This window comes from Trichechus manatus, unplaced genomic scaffold (assembly GCF_000243295.1).
Source record: "Trichechus manatus latirostris isolate Lorelei unplaced genomic scaffold, TriManLat1.0 scaffold00156, whole genome shotgun sequence".
NCBI lineage: Eukaryota > Metazoa > Chordata > Mammalia > Sirenia > Trichechidae > Trichechus > Trichechus manatus.
In genome coordinates, this window is record NW_004444092.1 from 6,474,439 (window position 1) to 6,494,697 (window position 20,259).

The 20,259-nt window shown below is 35.6% G+C and overlaps 1 long non-coding RNA gene across 1 annotated transcript; it reads right to left on the bottom strand.

The window, feature by feature from the left end:
- Positions 1-1,634: 1,634 nt before the first annotated feature.
- On the bottom strand, positions 1,635-3,767 carry LOC111822309 (uncharacterized). Its single transcript, XR_002825600.1, has 2 exons — positions 3,611-3,767; positions 1,635-1,902 (listed from the first exon to the last, which is right to left on the bottom strand). It is a non-coding gene; the product is annotated as an uncharacterized LOC111822309 (long non-coding RNA).
- Positions 3,768-20,259: the final 16,492 nt, after the last annotated feature.

The following is a 20,259-nucleotide window of genomic DNA, read 5'->3' on the forward strand; positions in this document are numbered from 1 at the left end:
CCTAAGAATATATCCTACAGACATAAGAGCCATCACAGGAATAGACAGCATATCCATGTTCATTGCAGTATTATTCACAATAGCAAAAAGATGGAAACAACCTAAGTGCCCATCAACAGATGAACAGATAAACAAATTATGGTACATACACACAATGGAATACTATGCAACAATAAAGAAGAATGATGAATCCATGAAACATCTCACAAGATACATGAGGGCATTATGCTGAGTGAAATAAGCCAATCACAAAAGGACAAATACTGTATGAGACCACTATTATAAAAACTCAAGAAAAGGTTTACGCACAGAAAAAAACAATCTTTGATGGTTACAAGGGAGGGGAGGAAAGGGGAACGAAAATCACTAACTAGATAGTAGACAAGTGTTAACTTTGGTGAAAGGAAAGACAACACACAATATAGGAGAAGTCAGTGCAGCTTAACCAAGGCAAAGCCATAGAAGCTTCCTAGACACATCCAAACACCTTGAGGGACTGAGCTACTGGGGCTGAGGGACCATGATCTCGGGGGCATCTAGGTCAATTGGCATATCATAGTTCATAAAGAAAATGTTTTATAGCCTACTTTGGTGAGTACCGTCTGGGGTCTTAAAAGCTTTCAAGCAGCCATCTAAAATACATCTGTTGGTCCCATCAACTTTGGAGCAAAAGAGAATGAAGAAAACCAAAGACACAAAAAAATATCAGTCTAAAGGACTTACGGACCACATGAACCACAGCCTCCACCAGCCTGAGCCCAGAAGAAATAGGTGGTGCCCAGCTATCACCACCGACTGCTCTCACAGGGATCACAATAGAGGGTTCTGGAGAGAAAAGGGAAAAAATGTAGAAGAAAATTCAAATTCACAAAAAAACACCAGACTTACTGATCTGACAGAGACTGGAGGAACCTCCAATACTAAGGTCTCCAGACACCCTGCTAACTCAGAAGTGAAGCCACTCCTCAAGCCCACTTTTCAGCCAAAGATTAAATAGGCCTCTAAAACAATAACACACATGAGGAATGTGCTTCTTAGTTCAATCAAGTAGATGAGACCAAAGCGCAACCCCTGCCCTAATGCAAAGTTAAGAAGGCAGGAAGGGACAGGAAACCTGAACAAATGGACATGGGGAACCCACGGTGGAAAGGAAAAGGGGGAGAGTGCTGACAACATCGTGGGGATTGCAACCAATGTCACAAAACAATTTGTGTATAAATTTTGGAATGAGAAACAAATTTGTGCTGCAAACTTTCACCTAAAACACAATAAAAAAAGAATATTTAAGAAATAAAATATTAATGTTGGTTTATATTGACCAACATTATCTTTTATAATCTGAAAAAAATCACAAAACAAAAAGATTATATTAATTGAATTACCTAAGCTCAACATAGGTAGGTGGCAGTGGAGTGGAAACTAAGTCTAGTTACCTCTGAGTTAAGCTCTTTTATCCACATCACTATCAAGATGCCATCTCACCATGTTTCCTTCTCAATCACTTTATCATGGGAATATTATCTGAAGGAAATACAGCTAACAGCAAGTTTGTTTGTTTTTTAAGTCTCATAATATGTGCATCAGACAAGAAAGACTTGGTCATGCTAGTGGAACAAATGACACAAAATTCTCAGTGGCTTAAAACTCTGGAGTTTATTTCTTGTTCATGCTACGTGTTCATTACAGGTTGGCTGGGGAGCTTTGCTCCATGTCATCCTCAAGGTTCAGGTTGAGGGAGGCCCCATCTCTGAACTTCCATAATCACTACGGGAGGAAAAAGAAATGCCACAAGTTGTGCTTTATGCTTGTAACACGTGGCATTCCGCTCACATTTCACTGCCAAAGGAAGTCACATGATCACCCAACTTCTGGAGGGCAGGCAAGGGAAATCTTACCACGTGCCTAGAAGGAAAGCGAAATATTTGGTGAGCAGCAGTAATTATTATGTCTCAGTCATTCCTTTGAGCTTTGCGGGGGAAAGAGTCACTTCATTATACATTCACTGAAAAATGAATATTCATATACCTGTGAAAATGCTACCAGAAGGCAGAAGGCTAATGAAATTTGATTTGATTATACCTGGCTGCTTTATGAAATGTTCTGTATTACTAAACAGATTTTTAATGGATAACCTATAAAACAAACAAACAAAACTAGAATTTAAAACCAGATTTTTAAAATTCATTATGGCTTTAAGATTTAGTTTCTTCAAAAATACATTTGTTTATTTAATAGATAATGATACTTTTCATCTCAATTTAGTTTTACCCAATTTAGTAGTGAAGTTAGTGTAGCAAATTATGGTAGAGGTATTTTTTTTTCCATATTATTGCAAAACCTACATGGTTTGGGGGATGTAACTAGAGTAAGCATGAAGCACCCTGGGTGTATAGTAGGTTTAAAAGTCTGAGTTGGAAATATAAAACCTGTCACTAAAAAGATTAAATATTTTTAGGGGAAAGAAAGAAGCCAAAGAAATTGCTCCTTCATTGCTTAGAATGTCTGTGCTACATGAGTTCATTCAAACATTTATTTTTCTCAGGTGCTGGGCAGTCTATATAACGTTACTATATGAAAACATTCACCTGCACAAAGACTAATGGTATTATGACAATTTTAAGGTAGAATTTACCCAAAGGTCTTAAAAAGTCAACCAACTGGAGCTTTATTAGGGCAGGAGAAAGATTCAGTCAGAAACGTTTAAGTTTGAATTTAGGTTTTCTGTTTTTAGTTATGGGGCAAGTCATTGAACCTCTCTGTCCCTGTTTCCTTCTCTATAAACTGGGGATACTTTTGTCCATCTCACAGAACTCTTGAAGAGGTCATTCATTCACTCATTAAACCAAATATTTAATAAGCCTTCCCATGCGTCATGCACTTTGCTAGGTATTAGCGGTACAGTGAAGAACAAAGCAGGCGTGAGATAAATTGAATCCATAAAGCAACAGGAGGATCATATTTTGATAAAGAAGCAAATAATCAGGATAATGAGAGTGAGAGTTACTGTGGAGGCTCCCTTAGACAGGATGATCAGGTAAGGCTTCCCTGAGGGATGGAGGATAGAGATGAGCTGGCCAAGCAAGAGCCAGCTCTTTGTAACCTTGGAGTATGTCAGCAATTCTAAAGCATTCAAATAAAAACAAGTCTTACATTTGCATCCCTACAATTTAATTAATAGATGAACAGTCTTATTAACTTTTCACCAAAATAAATGACTTACCAATATACTCCTTTTAGTTAAAATAATATCCAGCCTCAGTTATTTTGATCTCATAGAGTGGTAGTCAAATTTCAGTCCGAGCTGAACAAATATCTTGCTTACAAAAGTTCTCAGATTGTTGCCCCTTGAGGTGTTTGTACATTTAATGTGTCTCGTTAATTTTACTGAAAAATTGCTCTGAGGAAAACAGACGGTCACAAACCATCCAAATAAAATCATCTTTAAAAGATGCAATAGCAAAGTTCTACCACTAAGCTCAGTGTAACACTTTAAGTACTCCTGTCGAGGACCAGGCAATAGACTCCTGGCTCAACGTACATAAAATTCAAACTTATGAAGACAAACATTGTATCAAAGGCAAGAAATAGCCCAAGCCCTGTGTTAGTTTACCTATTAAAGCAGTGTTCTAAGTCCTTGTCAAAGAGAATACTCCATCACCTTCGACGAGGAAAGCTCTGTGAACAGTGGGCATTTCTATACTCCATTTTACCATCACTTTACAAAGAAGATACAGCAGACCAGACTGAAATACTCAAGTGTCCATCATTAAATGCTGACTCTTTCCTTAGTCACAGATAATTGAGATAAAAAAATGAAACCTAAAAAAAGCACTGTAATGCTAAGCCAATTCCTATTTTTAAAGTTAAAAAAAAAAAGTTTTTTTTCTTTTAAAGTTTCCCAGAAAACTATTGTTCAGAGATCCTGCCTGCATTCATCTTGACCAGTATAAATAAAGTTGATGGTGGCAACATATTCTTAGGTTTAAAACAAAAAACAAAAAACTCTATTTAAGCCATCACTGTACCATTTAATTTAGTATTAAATTATATATACTGTAAGTCTATTCTTTTCAAATTTATCTTATTTAGTAATGCCCTCAGATTAATCTCATTTCGTCTTCTTTGTTCCACCTTTGAAAGTAAAAACTTAACATCATTCCTTCACAATGTGAAAAGTGGTTCTGGAGGGGGAATGGGAAAGAGTAAGAATAAAAGAATAATTTAGAAGATTTTCTATCACGTAATCCTTGCATAATCCACTGATTATCTGCTTAGTTTTGCTTTTCTTTTATTTTCCACAACTTCCTAGAAATTATATTTACTTCCACTTTAAACTTTTTCAGATTTTTTTAGGTTTTTTCACAGTGGATCCTTCTGGTTCCAAGTGGTGACAACAGTAGAAGCCTGCTTCTGCTAATTTCAGCTATTTCTTGGCATTTGTCTAGAAGCTTAAAAGGAAACAGGCTTCCTTTCAGTCCAATCTACTGCAGCTACAGAATTATACACTAACATGTCAAAATAATGATTCCGAGGCACTGTGAAATCCTAAGATGCCTTCCAAATCATCCAAGAAAGATGTAAGTTTTTTTAGCAAGTATATTTTTGTAGGCTCATAGTACATTGAAAATTGAAAATCAATATGTGGCATGTATGGTTGAGCAGAATATTAAAAAATAGTATTGTGACATTCTCCAACTATTCAAGAGACAGCAGTATTTTCCACATATGATCATTAGATCTCAGCTTTCAAAAGTGGTAAGCAGTCCCTTGCAATTAGAACATAATGACTCAATGACAAGCATCTACACAAAACCAGCAATAACTGGCAGATTTCTCCTGTGGAAAGCAGAATCTCCTTTGCTGGTAAAGCTTTTGGATACTTTCTAATATATGATATGAAAGTTTTTGCATTATCATTTTTAAGTAAAATATTTGTTAATTTTTTTCATAATCTAAAGCCACCAGGCTGAAGGGACCTCCAGTGGAGATGATCTATGAAGGGCTTCAATCCTGTTGAAGCTGTGGGAGAACTTCTGCAAAGTTAGGTTTTGGGACAGTAGTAAAACTGAGGGGAGTGCAAATTGTTAATACACCCTGCTGCTACCCAGAGGCTCCTTAGAAGACAGGCCTAGAGATCTACTTCTAAAAAAACAGTCATTGAAAACCCTTTGGAGCACAGTTCTACTCTGACATACATGGGGTCACCATGAGTCAGCATCCACTAGAAGGCAAATGGTAATAAAACTGTTGTTGTATGCTGTCAAGTAGACGCTGACTCATAGTGACCCCATGTGATGGAGTAGAACTGCCCCATTGGGTTTCCTAAGCTGTAGTCTTTATGGGAGCAGATTTCCAGGTCTTTTTTCCCATGGAGCCGCTGGTGGGTTTACCAACCTTTCAGTTAACAGCCAAGCTCTTAACCATTGTGCAACCAAGGCTCCATTGTAGTGAAACTAAAACCAAACCAAATCTGTTGGAGTAAATTCTGATTCAAGTTCTTAAAAGACTCTAGATTCTCTTTTTCCGTAGTATGGACAATCTTTCATTACACATATGCAGAGGTTTTGACATGTGTGGAAACCACTTTTGGGCTATTTGACATTTGTTAACTATATTTAAAATGTCTATGTAATCAAAAGATTCATTAATCCCTAAAATCTAAATGAAAATAATCTCAGATTTTTCTGTTCTTCTTTGGGTTTCTGCTACCCTTTAATTTTGGAGCCAATTTTTTCAGTTTGAGAAGCCCTGGTGGTACAGTGGTTAAAGGTCAGCTGCTAACCAAAAGGTCAGCAGTTTGAACCCACCAGCCACTACTTGGAAACCCTATGGGGCAGTTCTACTCTGTCCTATAAGGGCACTATGAGTCGAAATGGACTGGACAGCAACAGTTTGTTTTTGTTTTTAATTGTGATTTAGGTGAAAGTTTACAGAGCAAATTAGCCTCTCATTAAGCAGTTAATACACAAATGTTTTGTGACATTGGTTGCCAACCTCACGATGTTGACAGCAATGGGTTTTTCAGTTTGAAAGGTGAAAAGACTAAAGAACCTAGCCAGATTACAGCTTCAAAAAAATAAACGAAATGGAGAAGATAAGGCTATCTTGAGGCAGTACAGTAATAAAGAGCTTTTCCACTGAAATATACAATTTCTTTCATAAAATTGTTAAAGACAGATGGTAGAAGGAAAAAAAGATAAGGATGATGTTGTCTGCCCATTTTTTCCTAAGAAAAGCGATAGAGATTTTTCAAGTACAATAGGAATAATCTACTTTATCTCCATACATGATTCTTATTTTAGACTAGTAGGAAATGACTTTCTATTCCTATGAAAACCAGACACCAGAGACTGGAGCTAGAGGTGTGAGCAGAGATGGGGCAGAAAGAGTACATGCATAGAATCAGCCTGGGTTTGAATCCACTCTCCACAAATTACCAGCTGAGTGACTGTGATAAAGTCACTAACCTCTCAGGTTCTGTTTTTCCCCATCTGTAAAATAACACATACCCCACAGGGTTGTTATTAGAATCAGATAAAAAAAATGTGTGTCAAAGTACCTGGCATATAACAGGTTTTTGTAATGAAATGTGAAAATTATTGAACAATATCATTAATACCATATGCAAGCAAAATTTTGCTGAAAATGATTCAAAAACAGTTGCAGCCGTACACTGACAGGGAACTGCAGAAATTCAAGCCAGATTCAGAAGAGGAAGTGGAACAAGAGATATCGTTGCTGATGTGAGGTGAATCTTAGCCAAAAGCAGAGAATACCAGAAAGATGTTTACCTGTGATTTATTGACTAAGCAAAGCTGGTTGACTGTGTGGATCATAAAAATTATGGATAACATTGTGAAGAATGGACATTCCAGGACACTTAATTGTGCTCATGTGAACCTGTATATAGATCGAGAGGCAGCTGTTTGAACAGAACAAGGGGATACTGCATGGTTTAAAATCAGGAAAGGTGTATGTCAGGGTTGCATCCTTTCACCATACTTATTCAGTCTGCATGCTGAAGAAATAATTTGAGGAGCTGGACTACATAAAGAAAAACGTGGCATCAGGATTGGAGGAAGATGCATTAACAACTTGCGATATGTAGATGACACAACCTTCTTTGCTGAAAGTGAAGAGGACTTGAAGCGCTTACTGATGAAGATCAAAGACTACAGCCTTGAGTACGGGTTGCACCTCAACATAAAAAAACAAAAATCCTCGCAGGCAGAACAATAAGCAACATCATGATAAACGGAGAAAAGATGTCAGTTGTCAAGGATTTCATTTTACTTGGATCCACAATCAACACCCATGGAAGCAGCAGTCAAGAAATCAAATTATGTATTACACTGGGCAAATCTGCTGCAAAAGACCTCTTTAAAGTGTTAAAAAGCAAAGATACCGCTTTGAGGACTAAGGTACACCTGACCCAATCCATGATATTTTCAATCGCCTCATATGCATGCGAAAGCTGGACGATGAATAAGGAAGACCAAAGAGGAACTGACGCCTTTGAAGTATGGTGTTGGCGAAGAATATTGAATATACCATGGACTGCCAGGAGAACAAATAAATCTGTCTTGGAAGAAGTACAGCCAGAATGTTCCTTACAAGCAGAGATGGCGAGACTTTTCTCATGTACTTTGGACATGTTATGAGGAGGAACCAGTCCCTGGAGAAGGACATCATGCGTGGTAAAGTAGAGGGTCAGAGGAAGAGAGTAGGACCCTCAACGAGATGGTTTAACATAGTAGCTGCAACAATGAACTAAAAAATAACATGGATTGTGAAGATGGGCAGAACCAGGCAGTTTTTAGTTCTGTCGTGCATGAGGTTGCTATGAGTTGGAACCAACTCGCTGGCACCTAACAACAACAACAACAACAATAAATGTTCGTTGAATTAGAAAATAAACCTAGTTTCACATATTTCATATTTTGCCTTTAAACCAGCATCCGTGATTACATTTCCTGCATATTGGTTTTGTTGCCTGGCTGCTTAGACACTGTCGTGGACGTTATAACACAGGAGAAATCAACTTTGTTCACGATGGCTGCTGTGTCACACTCTAGAGCTAACACTCTGCACACCCTCATGTGAACAGAATGACACACTGATGTCCACAGCAGAATTCCAGCCAAGCATTTGATGAAGAATGTCATTCTCTGGGTAGGAAGGAACACGATCATAACCAGTGCCTCAAATGAAGCACAATGTTAAACAAAGACTCCTTAAAGAATTTTCTCAAGAATGCTTCTCTTTTCTTTCTTTTACAATTGACGTTTTTTAAATTGCAGCTGCTGGAAAGAGCTGCAAAATATCAAAAATTATTTCATTTAATAAAGCATTTTTTCTGCCCCTTTACAAAGTCAGCTTAATTTGTGGAAAGCTATTTATTACATAATTAACATTTTCTTAAAGTCCATTAACAATAAAGCATATCATTAATAAAATTTCATATTTCTTACCTTACCTAAAATAGGGTAACTAACTTTATTATGAAAACTTAAATACTTTTGGACGTAAAAGACGGCTTTATTAATAATTTTACTGTGACAGTAAAGCATACTTAGAAATGATCTTGGGAAAATCAGAACATAGGATCACCCTACCTTTCTGGAAAAGTTATCTGGCTTGGCCACTGATATTTAAAAGAAGACTGATTCACAAGGGTACTGAGGAAGGAAGTGAGATTGCTTAGATTCAGCAAGAGAATATCATGATACTTGTTCTCCCTGAAATGGAAGATTTATACGTAATTTCCATTTTAGCATTAACTATTACTGTAAGAAAAACTCTGTACACCTAAATTGTCTCCAAATTCCAAAGCAGGAACAGACTTCCTGCGTTGATGTCCTGGCCCTTGATTTGTGTGGTAATGCATTAGAGACTAGATAATTTTTGCCATTATTAGATTTAAACCTCATTATATGGAGACCTAGGAGCCCTGGTGGCGCAGTGGTTAAGAGCTTGGCTGCTAACCAAAAAGGTCGGCATTTGAACCCACCAGCTGCTCTGTAGAGAAAGATGAGACACTCTGCTTCCACAAAGATTTACACCCTTGGAAACCCTATGGGGCAGTTTTACTCTGTCTTATAGGGTTGGTATTAGTCAGAACTGACTGGATGGCAGTGGGTTTGGGTTTTTTTTTTTTTTAATATGGCACCCCTGAAAAGAGTAACATTGTTTTCAACAGGTCCGAGGATATGTGGTTAAAAGACATATCTGGCTGTCAAATGAAGCATGAAGGGAAAGAGAGGTACCTGTGTAAGTATTACCTTCTATATGCACTTCTGTTTCAACATTACTTATAATGTAAGTAGATATTTGTCTATTGGATGTATCAATTATGTGTAGTGGGATTTAAACCTGTTTTAATATTGTGAAATATTCTGCTAAGAAATTTGCTTAATAACAACATAAATATCCTCGGTAATTGTCACTATGCATAACTCATGATAGCAAAAGTTATTTAAAATACATTGATAATAGGGTCTCCCTTTTTTCAGCATCAGGCAAGACCTATTTATTCTACATTCCACTATTTCAGACTTCCTATGTTCAGTCTGAAAATTCATCACCAGCCTTATTTTCCAGCTAATTTATGACTGAAGATGCAAAAAGAAAAGAATGTTTAAATTTCAAAAATTCATTAATAAATTTTTGTCAAAATATAGATGTTATATAATATTTACTGCCTGGATAGTACAAATGGTTAACGTGATTGGCCGCTAACCAAAAAGTTAGAGGTTCAAGTCCACCCAGAGACGCCTTGGAAGAAAAGCCTGGAGATCTACTTCCAAAAAATCAGCCATTGACAACCCTGTGGAGCACAGTTCTGTCTGACACTCCTGGGGTCACCATAAGTTGGAATCTACTCCATGGCAACTGATTATATAATATTTAGCTCATGTATCTTGAGTTGCATTTATAAACACGTTTGTATTCTTCTTTATATGATTCATTCATTTGCCAATGCAAGAAGCATTTTTGGACTGTAGACTACGTGCTGAGCAATCTTAAATTTGCGAATATACCAAAGTGAGTAAGACATGTGCCCTGTCTCCAGGGGCTCACTATCCCACTTCCCTTATATAGAATAAGGTAACAGGGTAAGGATTATGACCACATATTTTCATTAAGTGCACTAAGGATTTAGAAAAAAAACTGAAAATATGCAAATTATAAAATTATGTTGAAATCTAGCTATTTTAAAAGGTCAAAAAAAGTGTTTTCTTCTCAAGAGCTACTAGAGATGGAGGAAAATCTGCCAAGCAAAGAAGTTCAATTTGGCCATGCATTCATTAGCTTCTCGATACACTGCCATCCTGCTCACACAAGAAAAGGTACATACTGAATGTTCCAGGGGCTGCTTGCTGAATGAGTGCGTTTCCCAAAGGAGCAACCTTGTTTTCCACTAGAATTTAACTATTTCTTTTCTTTCGCTATTATAAAAAAGGTCCTGATGGATGTTCTTTGCACAATCTACCATTTTACCTCGTACGTAAATGTTAGATTTTACAGAATTTTATTTCATAGTAAAGAATCTTTACTGTAAATACTTTTGTATGACATCAATTTTGAGTAAGTATAAGAATATAGATGTTTTATTTACAAAAAGCCACTGACTCAGAACAATTAGTAACTGATACTTTCTCTGTGAAGCCAAAACAAAAGGAAAGAAAAAGACTTGCAGAAATTCATCAGATTAATAGATATTTGCATAGGTATGACTTATCCAAGATCGATTTTAAATAATATATATTCAGTTTACAGCAGTTCAATATTGAAACTCATAGCTAAACTCAGTGAGTCTCACTAGTGCATTTAAAATAATCACAAACCAGGTAGGGGTAGAACAAACTGTTATTTCCAAAGTCTTGGATATAGAGAAGCAATATGAAAAATAAACATATAAATAATTAAAATAACCTCCAAAATAAAACAAGGTAAGATATGTTGTGTGATATTTAAGTAAGTTTTATAAGATGAAGGAAATAGAAAATACCCCTTAAGTCACACAGGTGACTTAAGTGTGCAGATTTGGGGTTTTCTTATATTCTAGATAAAAACAGGTCATAAATGAGTCTTTCATCCAGTTGAAAAGGTGGTCTAGCATCTATGTCTCCTTTCTGGTCACCCATATGCACCAATACTACATTAAACAAATTTAGTCACAAAGATGAAGAAATAAAACTTGAGTTACTTCATTTCTGTCATTCTATGTGATTTCTTTGAGTTTTTATTTGTGTTTAAAATTTGAAACAGTAAAACAGTTATGCATAATATTTATGACCATTAAAATCACTTGAATCTTTGTCTGTGAGAACAGACATTTACAAGATGGTGAATATTAACTCTTATCCTGATTTATTACAAGGGACTCGTATAGATTAAGCAGTATCATTATTAGCATCTGTCTTAGTCATCTAGTGCTGCTGTAACAGAAATGTCACAAGCGCATGTCTTTAACAAATTTATTTTCTCACAGTTTAGGAGGCTAGAAGTTTGAATTCAAGGCGCCAGTTGTAGGAGAAGGCTTTCTTTTTCTGTAGGCTCTGGGGGAAGGTCCTTTTCTCTTTTCAGCTTCGGTTCCTGGGTTCCTTGGCAACTTTCATGTGGCGAGGCATCTATCTTCCTGCATTTCTGCTTGCTTCTCTGTGACTAATCTCTTCATTTTATATCTCGAAGGTGATTGGTTTAAAACACACCCTATACTAATACTGTCTAAGTTACATAACAAAGAAATCCCATTTCCAAATGGGATTATAATCACAACTACAGGGGTTAGGATTCACAACACATATTTTGGGGGACACAATTCAACCCATAACAACATCACACTGTTTTTATTTTTCACAAGCTATGGAGGGCTCTTCAAATCTTCCTCTCCAAATCTCCTATTTCTCAAAGCACATTGATCAACATATAGGCTCCTGGTAACTGGAAGTAAATTAATGGTGGATTCAGCCCTTGAATGACCATAACCCAGAATCAACCCACCAAGACCTATGGCTTCTGGCCTGTGTTATTATACTCGCTTGGCTGTTAACAGAATGGGAAACTTAATAAAGCTAATTCTCAACAGAGCAGCAGAAACAAACAAGGTAGAGGCACAAAGGGAAATTTGTCATCAATGAAGCCAACCAGGTTCATGCTGCCTTTTCCCACCTGTAGAGAAGAGAGCTTAAGTTAATCTTTTAAGCTAACATCTTCTAGCAAATTGTTTACAATTTAAAGATCTGTTTATTCATTCAACAATTATTTATTAAGTGGCTACCATGTGTCCATCACTGCTCTAAACTCTGCACATGCAGCAGACAATAAAATATACAAAGCTCCTGCTCTCATTGGAAAGGCTTAACTTTTAATGGAGGAAACAAAAAACAGCAAATAAGTAAAATATCTGGTCACTATGAGTCGGAATCAACTCAACAACAATGGGTTTGGTATTTATAGTATGTCAGATAGTGATAGTAACTTGTTGAGTTGGGTTGATTCTGACTCATAGCAACCCTACGTACAACAGAACAAAATATTGCCCAGTCCTGTGCCATCCTCACAGTCGTTGCTATGTTTGAGCCCATTGTTGCAGCCACTGTGTCAGTCCATCTCTGTGAGGGTCTTCCTCTTTTTCGCTGACCCTCTGTTTTACCAAGCATGATATCCTTTTCCAGGGATTGGTCCCTCCTGATAACATATCCAAAATAAGTGAGATAAGTCTCGCCATCCTCACTTCTAAGGAGCATTCTGGCTGTACTTCTTCCAAAACGGATTTTTTTTAATTATAGTTTTTTTAAAAATTTTTTTATTGTACTTTAGATGAAGGTTTACAGAATAGTTTCTCATTAAACAGTTAGTACACGTATTGTTTTATGACATTGGTTAACAACCCCACGACATGTCAACACTCTTCCTTCTCGACCTTGTGTTCCCTATTACCAGCTTTCCTGTCCCCTCCTGCCTTCTAGTCTTTGTCCCTGGGCTGTTGTACCCCATTAGTCTCATTTTGTATTATGGGGCTGTCTAATCTTTGGCTGAACCAAGACAGATTTATTCTTCAGGCAGTCCATGGTATGTTCAATGTTCTTCACCAACACCATAATTCAAATGCATCAATTCTTCTTTGGTCATCCTTTCTAATTGCCCAACTTTCACATGCATATGAGGTGATTGAAAATACTTGGCTTGAGTCAAGCACATTTTAGTCCTCAAAGTGATATCTTTGCTTTTTAACAGTTAAAGGGGTCTTTTGCAGCATATTTGCCTAATGCAATATGTCGTTTGATTTATTGACTACTGCTCTATGGATGTTGCTTTCTCTCCTTTCCTTCTCTTTCTCTACTCTCCCTCCCCTCCTCTTCCTTCTTCTCCTTTCACCGCAGGATGTGGGGCTATGAATCTAGATTTTTTTCAGGAAAGGCTTCCTCAAATATCTAGTCTACCATAGTCTCAGAAGCAGAAGTTAAACATTTACATCTCATGACATTGAATCTTCCTTTCAAAGGAGGACTTCCATTTTTTCACATATTTTTTTTTTATGTCCTTCAGGAAGGAGTCTTCTAAAAATATTGTTCACATAGTTTTTCTTACTTTCTATGTTTACTTCAAGATATTTGTCCTTTTTAAAAGCACTGCAAATTATTTTATTCCATGATAACATCTGATAGCTATTGAGTATATAAAATCTATTGAAAAATATACATTAATTTTACCCCTATCACCTTACTGAATTATTGACTCTTTTTTCCCTCATGTACAATCAATCCTGTCACTGCATATAGTGAAAATTTTGCCTCGATCCTTCCCTTTAAAGCTTTAATTTATTTCTCTAGCCCGATTACATTTGCTTGACTTCCAGAAAATGTTAAATAGTGTTGATCATAGTTATTCTTTTCTCTGACGTTAGTGGGAATACTTCTAATGTTCCGCATTAAGAATGATGTTGACTTTTTGGCTGAGATATATTTTACCATATTAAAGAAATATTACTGTATCCATACTTTATTGAATTTTTTTTGAAGAATGGATGTTGAATTTTGGCAGATTATTTTTAGTATCGAAGTTGATTATTTTTCTCTTTAGATCAGTTAATATTATGAATTATAATAATACATTTCCTGTTATTCAACATTCTTGTAATAAATCCCATTTCATCATTCTGTTTTATTATTTGAATGTACTACTGGACTCCTTTGCTAATATTTTATTTAAGGCATTCGTATTTATTTTTATAAATGATGTTGGTCTGTGGTTTTCTTTTTTGTGTATTCTATGTTAGGTTTAGTATCAAGATATTGCTTTTTTCAAAAGTAACATTTGTAGATTTTCCATTATTTCTATGTTCTGGACCAGTACGCCAATAGAAGTTTATATGATGATAGAAATGCTGTATGTCTGCCTTGTTCAATATGGTAGCCACTAGACACATATGGTTATTGAGCACTTGAACTGTGGCTAGTGAGACTGATAAGCTAAATTTTATTTTTTTATTTTATTTTAAGTAGTTTAAATTTAAACAACCACATGTTGTTAATGTCTGCTGCACTGGACAGCACAGCTCTGGACTATTAAATACAATCATTTAAAGGTTTAGCAGGCTTTTCTGTGATGCTGTGTTTGATGCTTTATGGGGGTATAGTGGCTCACTAACAATTCCTTTCTCAATAAAAGTGGATCTGTTTAGGAAGAAGGAGAGTCAAGAATTGGAGGAGGAAATTGAATGCATGTCTGGCTGCCTCTAGAGCAACTGCTTCCTTTTTTATGAGAAAGAAGTGGATGGTACTTGGCTACCATTACTGAATATTTTGATCAAGGATTCTATAAAAGAACTTCATCAAAAAGGGGGAAATGGGAAACAGAACTTCAGTTCTCAATGGAATTCAGAATTTCTGGAGCTATTGAGGCTGGATGAACCCCCAAAACAATTGCCCTGAGATAAACTTTAAATTTTAAACCAAAACCACCCCTTGAAGTTTTCTTTGAATCCAAAAATAGCTTATCTTAATTAGTAAAGTACATTTGCTTTGAACATTGTGCTCTTTTAAAGAATTGTGTATTTGAGATCAAATCGACAATGGCAATCCAAAAGGTTGAATGAGAAGCTTAGATGGCAATGAGTTTAAGATAACAGTGGTAGAATAATTTGAAAAAGGATAGTGAGAATGGCAATACGACTTGAAGAATGTAATCAATGTTATTGAATTGCACATGTAGAAAGTGTTGAAATTGTGTACCTTTGGCCGTGTATACATTCAACAAAATAAACAAGCAAAAAAAAATGTTTAAGTGCATCTGTTTAGACTGTCCTTCTGGAGTCATTTTGGCAAATTACTTTTTTCTTAGATATTTGATATTTTGGACATCTAGTCTTTCTTTTCTCTTGATTAGGTAAGCTAGCTCTTTATTTCATTGGTATTTTAAAATAACCAATTTTTGATTTGTTGTTCTTTTGTTTTTTTGCTAACTCATTAATTTCCACTTTTATTAACTCCTTCCTTCTGATTATTTTGTCTCATTTTGACTTCCTTGTTTAGATGTGTATTATTTTATTTTTATTTTAAATTAATTTTAAGTATTTATGGCCATGTACTTATTTCTTTAGTTAGTATGTTACCAATTCTGATGTATAGTGTTTTCATTATTATTATTTTATAGATATTCTGTACTATTGCTTTGTCTTTCCTCTTTGATCCAACACTTCAGAGATAATCTAAGTGGAGAGACATTCTATATTTTCTGATATAAGTACTTCTTATTATAAAGATATCAGTTTCCTAGAAATTAACTTATACATTCAATGCAACCTTAATAAAAATTCTCATCAGATTTTTTTTTGAGGCACCCAAAATATAAAGACCTACTATTGTCCAAGTCAACCTTAAAACAGAAGAATAAGTTGGAGAGTATTGCCCTTCCAGACATTAAGTTAAACTACAAAGGCATAGAGGCAATAACACTGTGATACTTGCACAAAAACAGATTTAAAAAAAATGAAATAGAATAAAGAGCTCGAGATTATACCTGTGTATGTTTAGGAACTTAATATATAATAAAGGGGACATCAAAAATTAATGGGAAAAACACAATTATTTATTAGGTGCTATGGAAAAATAAACACTTCACACAGAGAAAAATTAAAACTGAATTCCCACTTAAAACCACAAAATTAGACTTCCAATTTATTAAAACACCTAAAATTCAATAGTGAAGTTATAAAGTTAATAGAAAACGTAGGCAAACATGTTTGTTACCTAAGAATTGGGAAGGACTTCTTGAACAAACCTTCAGAAAGTACAAACCTTTTGGTAAGAAAAGAAAAGTCATAAATACGATTAAAGATTGCTGTTCAAAGCAACAGAGCATCACAAATTAATAGCCATATGGAAAATTGAAGGAAGATTTTTGACAAGAGCTAAACCCCACGAGCAAATGCCATCTAGAATACAGGTGAAATTTCTGAAAAGCAATAATAACAATAGACCAAACACAACAGAAAAATGATCAAAGGATGTTAAGTTCCATATTTGCATTGTTTGATACAGTAGCCTCTAGCCACCACCTTGCCAACACTTGAAAGTGTCAGTCTTTAGTATGTAAACTATTCTGGTGTGTGAGCAGTTATGTTTCACTATGGCTTTACTTTGCATTTTCCTGGTTACTGATGTGAAGTTCAAGGAGCCCTGGTGGCACCATGGTTAAAGCACTCAGCTGCTAACTGAAAGATAAGCAGTTTGAACCCACCAGCTGCTCTGAGGGAGAAAGATGTGGCATTCTGCTTCAGCAAAAATTTACAACCTTAGAAATCCTGTGGGGCAGTTCTATTCTGTCCTACAGGGTTGCTACGAGTGGGGATGGACTAGATAGCAGTGGGTTTTGTTTTGTTTGAAGGAGTTCAGCACTTTCACTATGTTTATTGGCAGCATAGGTATCTTCTTTTGTGAAGTATTGGTTCAATTCTTTCAATTTTTTTTTTCAGGCTATCTGTCTTTTCTTTATTTATTTGTAGTCACTCTTTTTATATTCTAGATATGAGTCCTTTGTTGGATATATGCATTATAGATTGCTTCTCTCGGTTTGTAGCTTGCTCTTAATAATGTGTTTTGATAAATAGATCTTAATTTTAATGGAATCCAATTCATCACTTTTACTTTAAGATTAGAGTTTGGATCATCTTTAAAATTTGTTTTCTATACCCAAAATCATGAAGATATTTTTCAGCTGTTTTCTTCCATAACTTAATTTTTTTCCTTTCACATTTATATCTATAATCCATCTGGAAATAATTTTTGTGTATAATGTCTTAGGTAGAGGAAACAGATTCTTTGTTTCCAATATGATATTCTTTTGCCGCAGCACCATTCATTGAAAAGACTACCCTTTCTCCACTGTGCTGTGGTTTCAACTTTGTCTTAAAGCAAGTCACCATATATATGTTTGGGTCTCATTCTTGACACTGTATTCTATTTCATTGATCTATTTGCCTATCTTTGTGTCAGTGCCATACTTCTTTAATTATTACAGCTTTATAAGTCTTGATATCTGGTAGTTCAAATCTTCCAGCTTGGTTATTCTTCTTTAAGTTTATCCTAGTTATTTTTGGCTAAGTTGTTGCATTTCTACACAAATTTTATAATCAGTTTGTCAATATCTGTAAGAGAACCTGCAAATATTTGACTGAATTACAGTGAATCTATGGATAATTTAGAGGAGAATTGGCATGTTTACAATATTGTCTTCCAATGCATTAACATGGAATATCCCTCCATTTATTTAGATTGTCTTTAGTAACTCTCTCCAATGTGTTGTAGTGTTCAGTGTCGAATTCTTTACATATAATTCATTAGAAAGCATTCCTAGGTATTTGATGTCTTTTGATGATACTGTATATTGTAACTTTTCTCTTTTATTTTCAAATTCTGTTTGTAAATTCTGCTGTATAGAAATACGAATTATTTGTTTAATATATTAACCTTGTATCCACTAGCTTGTGAAACTTACTTGTTACTTCTAAGTTTGTCTGCAGATCCTTTGGGATTTCAAACCTGTTAAATTCTATTTTTTTTTTCTTTTTTGTGTATAGTTTTTTCATTTCTATACACATTTCTGCTTTATAATCTTATTTCATAGAGGCAATTTTGTCAATAAGATTTTTAATTCCATAACTTCTTTGGTCACAATTTTCATGCACTCAGTGTTAACAATTTTCTAAAGTGTGAGCCTTATCTCTTATTAAATGTTGCTGTTATTTTTCTTCCTTTTTTCTCATAGAATCACAAGATCCTTATATGTGCTGTGCATTTACCTGTTTTATCATTTTGGCAGACACTGTTAAGATGGTCTCCGTAGATTTCTGACTCCTGGTGTTCACACCCTTATGTGATTGCCTCCCCTTGAGTGTGAAAGGAAACTATGACTTGTCTAACCAATAGAATACAGTAAATGTAACAGGATGCAAGTGATCACAAGTATGTGACTATATCACATAAGATTGCAACCTGTTTTGCTAGAAACACTCTTGCTTGCTGGCTCTGAGGAAGTAAGATGGCTGCATAGGGAAAGGGCCATGCAGCAGACCTGAGGGTGGCCTCCAGCCTCCAGCCATGAAGGAACTGAATTCTGCTAACAACCACATGAGTTTCAAAGTAGACTTTCCCTAGACGAGCCTCAGATGAGACTTCATCCCTGGGCAACACCTTGATTGAAGTTTTTTGAGACCCTGAATCAGAGGACCCAGCTAAGTGATGCCTAGATATTTGACCCACAAAAATTGTGAGATAACAGATGTGGGTTGTAAGCTGCCACTTTTTTGGTAATATTATTAAACAGCAATAGAAAACTAATACAGTCATTCACTTTTGCTATTTACTGAACCATATTATGGGCTACCTTACTGTCTGTATACAACACCCTCTCCTGTTTTCTACTGCTATCAGAGGCAAACTTCTCGTAACTATCCCTTGTATGTGTGGGTCTTTGGGTAGTCCCACCTCCTCTGTTTCTCTGAGTCAAACCACTCCCTCCGGGCCTTCTGCTACTAGGCTTTCTCCAGATCCTAACAACCTTGCTGTAAACAGGGCTATCACTTGCCTTACACACATTCTGCTATGAAGAGATCATATCTGTTTCTTAGTTTCACTGAAACTGGAATTTGGCTTTTTTTTTTTTCTTTAGATACTTTTTAATTGTTGATTTGGATGATTTGCAGAAGAAGTAGAAAATGCTTATGTGAGTAGCCATGTACATACCAGAGGCCTGGAATTGTACTTTGAGAAGAATAATCTGGAAACCTTGCAGAGAACAATTGAAAGGGACCACAGTAGGTATGGCTAAACCACTTAGGAAGATACTGCAGTAGTTCAAGTGAGAGATGACACTAGCTTAGATCAGGGTGGGAACCATAAGGCGAAAATATATTGAAGCAATGAGAAATGAATAAGAGAATTTGGCTTAGGTGCCCTATGTGTCCGTCTCCAGGCAGCAACACACATTACTACTGCCATATAGTGAAAGTTCTGATTCTTGAAATTTGCACTCTAGTTTAGCTATTATTGCATGCAAGTTACTATTTTCTTTTTGCCAGTAAATTCCTACCTTAAGTTTTATTGGTGCTAGGCTAAAGTTGAAATGAAATTCTTGTAAGCTATGATGCTCAGACTACTCAACCAGTAACACAAAAACTAAATCTTGAGATATATGAATAAGAAAAATTTATATTGCTACAACTACTACTACTATTATGAACACATTTACACCTGCATCTGTTTTAAATGCAAATTAAGTCACATAGTTTAAAGTTAACAGTAGGTAGAACAGAAGGGGATGGTGTTAAGAGTAAACTCTCACTCCTGTCTTCAAGCATGTAATTGTCCCTTAAATAGCTCTTCTTTTCACTTTTGTATGAGATACAGAGTGCCACAGACTTCCGGATGCGCTGATGCGTCTTCTGTTTCACATTGAGAGAGCATAAATGAAATTAGTTACCTGTCTAAATTTTCTATATTTGCAATTTTCAGACAGGGTTTCCTTTATATTGAAGTACACTTACAACATTTTTTCTAGCGTGAATCCTGAATTGATTTACACAATATTTTATTTCCTTTGTTTCAAAATAGAAAAATTTTATGCATCGAGCTATGAAGAGATGTTAAAATATATTTATTTTTAGTTATTTATCTTAGAAAAGTGTTGGAAAAATTAATATCAGTTACCAAATGAGATTCAGAGTCAGTCTCTGAAGCAATCACCTTTTGGCAG